Source organism: Callithrix jacchus, chromosome 4 (genome assembly GCF_049354715.1).
Source record: "Callithrix jacchus isolate 240 chromosome 4, calJac240_pri, whole genome shotgun sequence".
Lineage (NCBI taxonomy): Eukaryota > Metazoa > Chordata > Mammalia > Primates > Cebidae > Callithrix > Callithrix jacchus.
The window spans coordinates 90,049,569-90,063,408 of NC_133505.1; the positions used below are offsets into that span (position 1 = coordinate 90,049,569).

The 13,840-nt window shown below is 37.0% G+C and overlaps 1 pseudogene; it reads right to left on the minus strand.

The window, feature by feature from the left end:
* Positions 1 to 7,259: 7,259 nt before the first annotated feature.
* LOC118152903 (SWI/SNF-related matrix-associated actin-dependent regulator of chromatin subfamily E member 1 pseudogene) lies at positions 7,260 to 11,734 on the minus strand (annotated as a pseudogene).
* Positions 11,735 to 13,840: the final 2,106 nt, after the last annotated feature.

The window sequence follows — 13,840 nt, forward strand, 5'->3', positions numbered from 1 at the left end:
TTGGCTATTCAGTGATCAAGTGGCACATCTTCAAAAGGTCCCATTAGTGATCCCTTCTGTCCTGATTGACTCACCTTTGTCCCCTTTGAAAACATGATTCCAGAAACCAGCCTAAGACCTTCTTTTACAATAAAGAATGCATAGTTGATAAAACAGACGAGGATGCCCACGTGAGGGCATCTTTCAAAACACAGTCTTAGGTCGAAGCAATAAAGCTCCAAATTATAACACTTGGCTATTAGCTTGATTTTGAGACATATTTTGAGATAACAGAATGATGGGTCTAATGCTTTGAAATTAAACATCTGTTCACCCACTTTTCCTATACCCATGGCAGACATACTCAGAGCGTCTATAGAATGCACTGGTTGTTAGCTATCCACATGCACTCCATCATTTACAGCTTAAGAATCTCAGAGAGTAAACTGGAATTAAGAGCACTGAAGTCTCCTTAGGAAAGGGATGTGGGTCCTGGGAGACTTGAGTCTTTGAATAGAAAAAAGAGGTGGGAGTATATGATGACATCTCTCAAAATCACACCTTGGAGGAGATAGACTTCTTCCAAGTGGCACTGAAAGGTCAGCAGACAACATGCAGAATAATTCAGTTTATACTTACATGGATAGTAAGACTATATTTTAAAACAACAACAAGAGAAGGAATGTCACAGAAGTCAGGATAAAGGTGTCTGTGGGAAGGGAGCCAATGTAGTGAAGAAGGGGCAGTAGAGGACTTCTAAAGCAGAGCAGCACCTTCTTTCTCAATCAGATGGTTACATGTGAGTTTATTTTATTATTGTGCTTTACACAGTAAATGTTTTATGTATATTTCCCTATGTATTCTATATTCTACAGTTTTCAAAAGATAGCAGTGTTAAATTGGACTATAAAGTATAAAAAGGACTATTTTTTCATTTATTTCATATCTTTGTTTCAACAATGTGCTTGATTAGTACACTCATAAAACATTTGTTAAAAGACAGTTCCATCAACATGTAATATCTTTTAAGATGAAAAGTTTTCATAATAATAATGGATACTCTCTTGAGGGGTGAGGACAGAGCAGAGCAAACAATGGCTTTGCTCATTAAAAATACTTTCTTCATTATCATCACCATTCCTGAAAAAGAGAAATCCTGAGATAAGTGGCAGCTCTGTTGACAGAAAAGAAGCCATTAGAAGAGAGGGTTGGACAATCAGAACACTGCCATTTAACTAGTCTCCCTATCCAATTTTCCAAGTGCTTTTCCTGGGAAGTTTTCCACTATTTGACTTTTTATTTTCTTTACAAAATTTATATCTCCTCACCCAGTGTTGCTGGTTTTCACCCCAATTATGCCTGTAAAAGCCATTTGTGAAGTCAACTGGAAGATTTTTGACAGAAAGGGGCCGTGTGGATCTGGAAATGCTAGAGGTGGCCCCTGGATCTGACTCCTTGTCCCAATTCTTTTCCTTGGGAATTGCCTGAAGAAATGCCTCTACCAGGGCTTGTTACATTTGTAAATGGATTTTTTTCATTGTGTGTGGGAGTCTTGAGAACTTACTAATATTGAAAAAGGTAACAACAATTAAAAATTTTTTTTAAGTTGATGCAAACAAATAGCCTAAGAGTTAACGTGAACACATTTCTATTCCGCTAATGTGGTATGAAAGTGACACATAGAATTTTCAATTATATTATTCCATGTTACCCTAAAAAACAATTTTGGAATGAATTCAAAAAAGGTAATGTTCTTTTTACTTTAGATAAAATAAATCACAAGTATAAAAATGGAAGTGATGTGTGGCTGTTATAAAAGAAAGGTATTTAAGTCAAGCAAGAGTTTAATTGCCATTTCACAGTGCCTTGCTTCTGTTCCTAATTTTCTAATCCTGTTCTGTACTGTTCCTTATTTTCTAATGTTCTAAGTCGATAACGACCCACACATGCAAATTCTGGTTTAACACCCCAGAAAGTTTAATTGCATTTATTCTTGTTTAGTGGTTTTTAGCAAATCTTATGATCTTTCGCAAAGTAACAATGTAGAGACAGTATGAATACTGACGGTGGAAATTGAAACTGATAATTAAACCAGACTTTCTGTGAGAGTGAATTTTGTAGCCCAGGCTCACAAGCTCACAAGGCTTTCCTTGTTGTGAGAGTATTTATTGACCCAGATCCCCACACATTTTCTATTTTATCCCGGGGTTTGTGGGGCCCAGGCGTGGAGAAGCCTGTTCTTAAAGTCAGAGTAGGAAATACTCAAAGAGATTCCTTAATTCGGCAATTACTCAACCACCGGTGCAGAGAAGGTAAGTTAGACTTGTTGATGTTTTAAATAAGCCGAGTGAAGGAGGCTCTTTTACGTAGACTAGGCGGAGAATATTGGGCAAAAGAGCACAGCACACCCCTGCAATGCCCTTCGCCTACTTTACCATGGGGTGGCGCTCTAAGGCCCAGATTTGCTCTCTCTGGTCCTCCATGCGATGTTGCAAGGAGCAGAGAAAACCTTCTCAAGCTTTCGTTTTTGTGTCTCTTTCTCATTGTACATGTAAAATATTTACATTAAAAACCCACTGACAGTCAGCACTGATGAAAATAGCAGTAATTAGAAATCGGTTGGACATTTGTATACTTAGCGCTCTAAGTATGTTTATACAGCTGATAGTAATGAAGGTTTGGGATAAAAAGAATAGTAGCACTATCATATAATTTCAAACTTTGAATTAAAATTTTTCCTGAAAATATTTTAGGTTAAAAAACCCTCTCATAGCTTTACTCCTAAAAATCCACTTTTAATCTTTTAATAAAGTATGCCATGTAATACAATTTTAAAATCAAAAGACTCAAGGTAATTTAGTTATTCATGAAGTCGGAGTTACTGTACTTTTTTTGTGATAAAAGAAGAAAGGTGAATAGATTTTAAATAAATGAAGATTTCAAGCCAGCACTTTTGTTTTAATTTAGCTCCCTGGACTATGCCCTGTTGAAAGCATTAAACATTGAAAATCTTTGAATAAACTGCAAATTAATCTCCATTCACCAAATAATTTCCATCATTTTTATTGTTTTACTGGGCAGATATATTGCTCTGTGTAAAAGGGAAAAAAGAGAGCGCTCGATTTTCAAAGGGAAAGAAGCATAGAGGACAAGGTTCACAGCTACAAAAATACATATGATTCATTTTAAAATGGTGCCTTAAAGACAGTGGTCTAGTCAACCATCAGCATCGTCCATTGCCAGGAAGAAAATATCCTCCCATATGAACCATATCTACCATTTTTCATTTTATTCGTTTTACTTAATATCATATCATGAGTACTTTCCCAAATTGTTAAATGCTCTTGGAGAATCTCATTATTCGTGGCTCTATCATAATTTGTTAAAAAACTGCTTATTACTCATTAAATAGGCTATTTTTAATTTTTCTAAACAATTGTCTAATAAGTCCTTATAAATAAAATTGCCCAGGAGATATATGTACATAAATTTTTGTTAAGCAACTGTCTTTAAATCTTTAAAGAAAGTTTTAATTAATGTGAAAAAATATATATTTAATCTTAACTTTAAAAAGCTTTTAAAAAGAAACCATTATTTATGTATAAGTAGACAAATATTTGCCTACATAACATAAAATCGATTATATAGACAAGCATTTTTTGTGGGGGAATGGCGGGGGTCAGGAGTTTAAAATCTCAGTAATAATAAACAGATATTGGATTGACCTGGATTAATTTTGAGATGCTAAATTTCCAGAACTAGTCATTAATATCTCATTAATGTCAGATTTATATACTCGACAAATCTGAAATAGTCAATCTAATTCACTCTTTAAACACTGATATTTTATATTATTTTTACACAAATATTTGGGTTTACAAAGGAAACCAAGAGCTATACTGGAAAAAATTTTGATGCCTCTGACCCTAAGAAAGTGTTATTCTTTACAAAGAAATAATAAACGTTTGAGGTGGCAGATATCCCAGTTACCCAGATTTGATCATTTCATATTGTATCCTTGTATCAAGTATCACATATACTTCATAAATTAACTAAATAAGTTTAAATTAATAAAAATTTAAAAACTTAAACATTTCTTTCTGAGATAATTACATATTTAATGTTGTGGATTAGAAATGAGTTTCCTAAGTGAAGGATGCTAAATACAGAAGACGTATGTTTATAATCTCAAAATAATAGGTGAAAACCTGAAGACTTGCTTGAACAAAGAGTTAAACATATGGTGTCTGCTTTGAAATTCTCTTTCTATATTTGGGCATGATCTTTTTCATAGATATACAAGCATAGTCTCTTTTTCTTTGACTTTATGTTTACGCATGTCATAGTCGCAACTTTCAAGTGAAGAAAAATTTTTCCAGTTTTAAAAATTTGCAAGTAAGAAAATAAAACTGTCACAGTGTGAAACTGGATTTTCACTGTAAGACTGTTAAAACAAGAAAAAAAATACAGTTTAAGGCAGATATTTCAAAAATCTACTGTTTTCCTTGAACCAAATTTGACCTTTGTTTCCCTCCATTTTACTTAAATAATTTTTAAATGCATTCAGATAACAACTTGACAAATTTAAATGTTATACTCACACATCAAAAGGCATTCCTTCAACAGGATAATTTTTGTGTTCTGTATTAGAAAGAACAAAACTCCTTTAAGGAAGAACTCTCCCTACTTAAATAATGAAGGCAAGGAAAGGTTACATGCCCTTAGGGCTTTTCTTTCACTATCTTTACCAAAGGAAGACATAGAGAAAGAAATTATCTAAGTTTCCTTCTAGAAGGCAGGGACCATAATGAAGAATTTGTTTTTTTTTTTAATAGTGCTCAGGCCAGATCCTAGTGCAGGTGGGTGTTTTCCAAACAAAATCTATCTGGTGGAATGAGAAGCACCCTGGAAGTCAGCTTCTCCTGCTTTCCATCTGTGGATGTCTGTCATTTGGGGACAATGACCAGCACTATATTTTCTTAACCCAATATGGACAGAGTACGTGTTTGGATTGTATTGTGTGACATCCCCTTCTTTGTGGAACAGGCCCAAGAGGGGAGGGGGCGGGATCTGGCTTTTTAAGGATGGGTCTAATGCGTTCAGCTGTTATCACACTTTGCTGATTGTAATCACTCGTTTTACGCTGTCTTTTCCAGCTGCTCAAAAAATTCACTGCAATGTCTTCTAGGTTTATTTTTAATATCCCGTAATTCAAAGATCTAAGAAAGAAGAGCTGAAATAGAAATCCATGTCCTGATTCTCTTCTATTTTTTTTTTTCTCTCAGGGAAGAAGGGATTTAGGATTTGGACACATTCCTCAAAATCCTCTCTGGAGAAATGTGTTCTTTTCTGTGGGGAAGGAGCCAACTTGGAGCACATTCACAGGCTTATTCAATTGATAGAGGAATTGGGAACTGATCCTATGAAAATATACAAAATATTTTAAATTCAAAATTAATTCTTCAGGGCATTTATGTTTAAAATGTTTCCTTTTTGAGTGGTAGCAAAACAGTAGTACACTGTTGGCATTTTGGGATTTCTAGATTCCCTGAATAAAGTATTTGCTCTAAATTCTGTTGTTCTAAAATGTATTTAGTAAAGCGTAAGAATGTATAGCTCTTTAAACCACAGAACACCTTCATGCATGGGAAAACTAAATGGCAAGGGGATCCTCATATGTGCTGTCTCTGAAAATATCTTGACTTACATTTTAAAATCAACTTATTTCAGGGGAAACAGACCCTATCAATTTTCTTTGTTTTCCCAATAAGTTTAGTCCTCTGAAGAGCTGGATCTGAGAAATGATTCATCTAGAATTATGTTGCCATTTCTACATTTTCCACTACGTAGCAGCGGCTCCTTTCAGTCATTTTTAAGTCCTAAAAGCCCATATGGGGAGGAGAGGGAGGGGACTGCCTGTAAATCATAAGGACCCAGTTTCTTGATTTCAGTGAAGGGTAGTTTTACTGTCCGCTGTCACCACAGCTGTCAGCAGGATGCCTTAAACATCCTAATTGTCACTAGGGATCAGATGGTTCCTTAACTAATTGTTTAGATCACCTAATCTACATCCATCATCTGCAAAGGGCAGGCAGCCCTAGGCATCCTGTAATTTAGATAAAACTCCTATTCTGGGTCTAAACACAATTGTTTGGGTGACCAAGGGTCAGGTATCCAAAAAGCCTGCATAGGGTGGAACAAGAGTGGAGATTATACACTGAGGACCCTGTGAGCCTCCAAGCTTACAAGTCCAGACCACCTGCATGTGTCCCAATCAAACAACTGAATCAGTAGAAGATCCCATGTCATCGATGTGATATGCCAAGAGCCCTAACAGAGCAGACAACAAGAGTCAGCTCTTGTGTCTGCACTCGGATGGGCTTTGAGGTACTCGTGATGACACAAATATGCTGGTTATTTTTGAGCTATTTGCAAGGCTTTCTTGAGTTAAACTTCTAAAAACACATCAAACACAGCGATGTAGTATAAATTTTATAGGCAACACACACATTTCATGTTAGAATACAGCCTCTCTTCTAAGAATCTCTGCTTTAATAAGCTTTCTAAAACAATTGGTGAATTCGTTATTTTAGACCGTGGGGTTGTTTTTCTTGCATTTATCTGCTCATTCTTCCATTCAATAAAAATTTATTTCAAACCCTCATGAGCCTGGCAAGAAGGTTTTCGTGCCTCAGGAATGCAATTCGTTTAGAAACAAGCCATCCCCTTAAGTTCATATCGTTCTTATCTCAAAGTGCTTTCAAAACAGCTAAGGAATCGATTTAAAAGTAAAAAAAAGTAAAAACAAGCAGGCCTTGAACTGAGCATAAGTGAGTAGAGGTAGAAAGACAAATGTATGATAAATGATAAACAAACAAACAAATACAGCCTTCCGAAAGCGAAATTTAACCATTCATTCAGATACTTTAAGAAAAGGGTCTAGGGACTTTTTAAAAATAGAACTTTGGAAACCCTCCACGCTTACCTCACTCATTCAGATTTAGTATAAATCCCATTAATTTTGCAGTAAAGAACTTTACTAATTTTGTTTAGGCTGGTCTTTCCCTCACTTACTTGAATTTTTCTTTTAATATAATAGTACACCTATTAATACCTTATAGAAGTTCAGTGCTATGAAACAAAATCTGGAAAAATAGTAAAATAAGAACAATTGCTAAATTATAGCCAGAGTTTATTGTGGTTTACCTATTTAGCAGGTATTACTGTAAGCATTTTACATATATTAAATTCATTTAATTATCACAATGACCCTATGATGAGGTACTTTTTTATTTCCACTTTGTGGGAAAATTGATTCACAGAGAAGTTAATTTACACGAGATCACAGATTGTGCTGGTGAGTTAGCAGAGAATAGCAGGCAAACTTGGGGAAACCTTATAGAGGAATCTGATTCTGGAATGGGAATTAAAGGCTGACTTGTTGTTCTGCAGAGGCAGATAGACAAGGAGCACAGACTTCAGCTGCTGGCTGTTTCTGTAAAATTGGATTGGAAAACACATGGGCCCAGCCTGGGGCAGAGGAGAAATAAGAGCTAAAGGCTGATAGGCTGATAGGAATTCCGGGCAGCTACAATAAGTGATGATAAGCGATGATTGGCTATGGTCCAACTTCTGACACTCAGAAACTTCATTTTGTCACTTTCACCTATTATTACAGTGACTAAAATAACTTAGCAAATCTATAGACTCCTTTTCTTCCCTGCCCCTGACTACTATCATTTTTTTAAAGAATTTTCTTTTCTGGTCACAAAAGTAGTAGGTATTTATTGCAGAAAATATAAAAAACATAAAACACATACATGCCAAAAGGAAAAAAGAAAATTAAAACATTTTAAATTCTACCTCCCAGAGATAATGACTTTGAGCATTTTCCATCTATAATTTCAGACATAAAACAAGAAAACTGACAAATCTACATAGAACGTTGCCATTTCCTTCCCCTCCCCTCAGCTTAACTTGATGTAGTAAATACTTTTCATGTTTTTATATATCACTATTTTACTAAATTCATTTAATTTTATTTATTTAACAGACCTGCTGTTGATAGTAGATGGTTTCTTTCTCTTGTGTGAGATTACTTTCTTAAGATTTCTTGCAAACTTACTCATTAAATCATAATTTATTAACACATAAAATAATTTTTATATTGCTAAGTGTTCTCCATAGAGGTACTATTTTATCCCTCTGGCTGCATAGAATGAAAAGTGATTTCTCCACCTATCACACCACAAAGGTACAGACGTTTCTAACTTTTGACTTAGAAGCTTTCTCCGAAAGGCACAAAGCTGTGACTCAAAGCAAAGGTGAGTCATGCCTGAGTGCCACCAACAGATGGCGATGGCTGCTATCAGGCTGGAGGCATTTGGCACTTAAAGCAGTCTTCCAGAAGTTAACCTTTAAAAGGAATCAATTTTATAAGTAAAAATGGTATTTCTTGTTTGGATTTCCGTTTGATTATTAAAAACACTGAATGGTTTTTGTATGTTCATCTGTACTGCTTTTGCAAACTGTCTTCTCACTTCTTTTGCCCATTCTCTTTATACTGAAAATATCATTTTCATGTTATTTATAAATTATCTTTACAGTTAGCACATGATGAGTATTATTTCAGGTTTTCATTTGTCTTTTAACTCATAGTTTTTTAAAGCTTGGATAAGGAAGTTACATAGAAGTTTTAAAAGTTTATGTAGCCATTTCTATTTTATTCCTTAAGATTTGTTTGTTGAGATGCTTAAAGGCATCTCAAAAAGGGCTCTCTTTGCCTCAAAATTAGAAAAATATTCTTCTGCCTTTTCTTTGTTTTTAACTTAACTTTTTGATATGTCTGGTATTTATTTCAGTTTAAGTTACTGGGGAGAAATTAAACATTTTTTGACCGAAAAATAGCTAACCAATTGTTTCTGTACCATTTTTAATAATCCCACCTTTCTGTAAAGGTTAGAAATATCGCCTTAGCCTATAATAAAGCCTTATATCCACTGAAGCCTATTTCAGACCTTTCCATTCTATTCCCCTGGAACACCTCTAACTACTTGAGCCACCCGTTTCTGCAAAATGCCTTAATACATTGTAGGGCTGGTCTATCTCGACCTTTCTATTAGGTTTTTACTCTTTAAAAATATTTTATTGGATTTTATTTTTGAATTGCCATATTAACACGTGTCTTACAACAAATTAAACAGTAGAGGATGGTGTATATATAAAGTTAGTCACTTCTCTCCCTCCTAGTCCCATCGCCAAGGATTACAGTGTGGTGAATAAATTTTTACACTTTTCTCTATGTTCTTATGAGCAAATAATAATAAGTGATACTAATAAAATTTTTTTTAACCATTAAAACTGAAAACCATTTTTTTCATGAAAAAAAGTATTTAGAACACATAAAACAAGGCAACAACTATTCTTTTTTTCTCATCTTCTAGTATGGGATCTGTTAGCGGCCCGTCCACTGCTGCACCATTGCTTTCTGAGGCAGTGTTACTATTGCTGGTTCCTTCCTCTGCCACACTGTGGGCCCCCTCCTGCCTACTCTCCTGTCCTCAGGAGTAGATCTGCCTTCTTCACCGTTCTGTTGGCTGTCTGTTGTTTATTCGAGGTGTCGTCTCCTCTGTCTTCATTGGAATGTTCTCATCGTCTTTCTTTTCCTCGCCTTTGTTTGCTGCCACTTGCTCCTCCTGAGAAGCCATGCTGCTCTGACTGCACTCAGCTTGCTTGGCCACCTCCTTCTCCCTTTTCTCCTGCCTTTTGCGGATCTGTTCACCTGCCTATGCAATCTCAGCTGCAATTTCCTCCAGATCCAGTGCTACCTTCAGACAGCACAACATTTTAAGTTCATTGTTAAATGAATCTGAGCTTTCCAGGAATTTCCCCTTCTCCTGGTGTGGTTCCTCTATTGGAAGAAGTTCAGCTTCCTAGTTTTCGCTGACAAACCATTAAGGACTGGACCTGTTGTTTGAGGACCTGCATTCTAACTGTGGTGACAACTGACCGAACGTCTGGCACCACACTTTCACTAAGGATTTCACTGATGAGGTGGTGGTTTCTCTGGAAACCGGCGGTGGCTGGATGCTTCATTGAAAAGCCATCATCATAATCATCTGGATCTTCAGCAGGGAAGGCTCATATAAAGTTCTTCATTTTCCGTGCAATACTGTCTCTGTTGACTTTCTTCCTCTAAAGCAGCTTCTGCATGACTTTTTGTATTTATGTAAGCAAGGTACACAGGGGAGTTATGATGGGTGTTCATAGACCGTACTATTTTTTGCTTCATATTCATTTAAATGTTCTTGTTTCTCTTCATCAGTAAGATCTTGACTCATGCCACCAATAATCTTGCCAGTCTCCCACAACTTTAGGTCACGGTTGGCAGCCTTTACTTGGTCCCAGACCTTTCTGCTGTACCTCGTGTAGGGCATCAGTGGCTTATCTGGTTTTGGAATCATAATACTGAGGATGCCCTGACCCGGCTGTTGCTGCCCAGGTCATATAAGGCTTATAGGAAGTTCTTTACAGTTGTTGTAGGCGAGATGACTGTCTGGATTGCATCTCACAAACCCTGGTGTGCTGAGCATTTGTGTTGCAGGAGCTGAGGTGGGAGGTGGGGCATAAGATGGTATTTTTGGTATTTTGAAAGATTAAGTTCTCAGTTCCTTAAGAACGAACCTGAGACACTGCAGGTAGTAAAAGTGTGCGCAGTTCTGGCTTTGCTTTTCTTTGTCCTACGCACATCCCTATTGATGAGAATATTTATCGAGTGCAAGACATTGTTCTAAGCACCCTAACTGAATGATTTCCTTTGCTTTTTATAATAAACACATGAAGTAGGTATTATTGTCATCATCAATATTCAGATGAGCAGTCTGAAACACTGGTAGTCTAAATAACTTACCCACATCACATACTGTAGTTAGTAAGTGGTGAGACCCAGATTCAGTCCAAACAGGCAGGTTCTGGAGCCTGAGCTTTGGAACCTGTCTGCTTATCTGTCAAATGTCTTTGATCGGCATTTAGGTTGTCCTTATTTCTTGACCACCCTTCAACAATGCCGTTGTTGCCATTTCTGTATACAAATTCCTTCATACTGGTCATTTTATTTCTGGCAAATAGTTTCTCAGAAATGATACTGCTGATCTTAGGGCACGTGACTTTATGTAATAGAGATGACCAGATTAGTTTTCACAATGGATACACTAATGAATATTCCCACATATGAAACGTTCTCACAAACGCTCTATTTGCTCTTTCTTCCTTATTGAATCCCCAATATGTGTCCAGCGTTGTTCTCGGCCCTGGGATGTGAAGGTGGTCATGGCAGATGTGGGTCCTGCTCTTGAGGGTGATCGCTTTCGCTCACATGAGATATCACTCCTCTTTCTCTATTCCTCAGAAGCACTGCAAGCAAACATAACAGAGAGCACCCCACAGAGAACAACTTAAAGGTGAACACTAACTAACTTTTTTCTTCACCTTCCCTGGCCTTCCACACCACTACCTACACAACACTCCCTTCACATGGACCATTCTCTCCCCTGAGTCAGTCCTCTGCCACATTTCCAGGACCTCTGATCTTACAAATCTCCAGGAAGGACTTTCCAAATGAAGGATGATTCACCTTTCTGTTTCCTGTCTTTCCTCTCAGACCCCACCCAGGGAACCTCCTTTGAACAGTAATAAGAACAACAGCAAGAATAGACCATGGCTGGCCTTCCTTCCTTCCTTCCTTCCTTCCTTCCTTCCTTCCTTCCTTCCTTCCTTCCTTCCTTCCTTCCTTCCCTCCCTCCCTCTTCCTCCCTTCCTCTCCCTCCCTCCCTCCCTCCTTCCTTCTTTCCCTCCCTCCCTCCCCCCTTCCTTCCTTCCTTCATTCCTCCCTCCCTTCCTCCCTTCTTTCTTTCCTTCCCTCCCTCCCTTCCTCCTTTCTTTCTTTCCTTCCCTCCCTCCCTTCCGCCTTCTCTTTTTTCTCCCTCTCTCCCCCTTTCTTTCTCCCTCTCACCCTCCCTCCCTTCTTTCCTTCTAAAATGAAGGAGCACTTCTTTCCAATGGTCACGCTGAATATCTTCTAGGGATTCAGTTCAAGCAGGATTTTTTTAGGTTTCTTTTTTCCTTTTCATTATATCAATTTGTATTGCCTGAGATTGTATTATAAGCTGGCACAGACTGGATATGAAATGAGATCTCCTGATACTCTGAGATTATGAAGCTGACCAAGCATCATAATCTCAGAGTATCATATTTACCCTGACTTGGCCAATGGTCTTATTAACTAATAATAACTAGTATAAACTGTTCATTTAACATCTCAGATAATGAGTAGATTTTACTTTTCCTTTCAAAGAATATGTAGATAAAGCCATTTTGCTTTACTTCATTTGGCAGGGGTTGAGGGTAGGGGAACTTCTTTTCCATTAAGAATACCCTATCTATATAGACTGTACATAACCTCTAAGGCCCAGGCCAGAGGTCATTGTTGCTTTTTCTTTCTTTTTTAATTTTATTTTATTTTCAGGGGTACACGTGGAGGTTTGTCATATAGGTAAACTTATCTCATGGGGGTTTGTTGTATGGATTATTTCATTACCCAGGCATTAAGCCTCGTTCCCTTTAGTTATTTTTTCTGATCCTCTCCCTCCTCCTACTCTCCACCCTGCAATAGGTCCCAGGATGTGCTGTTCTCATTTATGTGTCCATGTGTTCTCATCACTTAGCTCCAACTTATAAGTGAGCACATGTGGTATCTGTTTTTTTGTTCCTGCATTAGTTTGCTAAGAATTATGGCTTCCAGCTCCATTCTGCAAAGGATATGATCTAGTTTCTTTTTATGGCTGCATAGTATTCCATGCTGTATATGTACCACATTTTTTTTTTAATCCAGTCTATCCCTGATGGCCATTTAGGTTGATTCCATATCTTTGCTATTATGAATAAAGGAATCCTATGCTATGGGATGACTCTCTATTCTTTGGTTTCTATGAAGCCTTTTATGCCTCCTTTTGTTCAGTTATTTGGCCTTCTGCAGGCCTATCTCCCCAAAGTTCTTCTTTTATTTCAGTTCTTGCCACTAGGTGTTAATTATCTTTTGATTTGTCTCTTTCCCTCCTCCCAGCTATCTGAAGGCAGATACATTTCTCAATCATCTTTGAACTCCAGAATGTACAATACAACAGATTTTTTTTGAGTGAATGTGGATGGATGGATAGATTAATGCCCATTATTTTCTCTAACCATTCCATGAAATTACCTTTGAAGATATTAAAATGGAACGGTCATGACTGAACTTCGTCTGTTTATTTATTACATCACATCAAATAATAAAGAATATGCTAAAAAAAGTTAGTGCACTTAATAACCTAGCCAGCGGCTCATCTTTTCACTGTCCTAACAACAGGGAAATTAATTATGTCCATCCACCTGAGATATTATATCCCTGCATCACTGGTTCCATATAGTATGATTCAATTGAGACTTGTCAATGTTTTTTATTAGTGAGGAGGTTTCTCCAACACTGCTGATTTGAAGGGACTAATCCTTGAAAGAAATTGGACTATGTCTTGCAAAACATAATGGATAGTCTTGAAGAACATAATGGATAGTCTTGAAGAAACCCTTCACATGGAGAATAATTTTATTCTGCCATACAATACAAGGAAGTAAGTGTATTATAATCTCAGCACTTGCAGTATTTTAATCACTTCTGATATTTCTATTTGTATCATCTTCTCTTTATCCTCAGAGAGACAGTGCTGTTTAGTGTTTAAAACCAAGAATTTATAAGCAAGACTGTTGGGTTTGAATCCCAGCTCACGATCTTGGGAAAGATGTTTCACCCAGCTAGCTAAGTTGCACA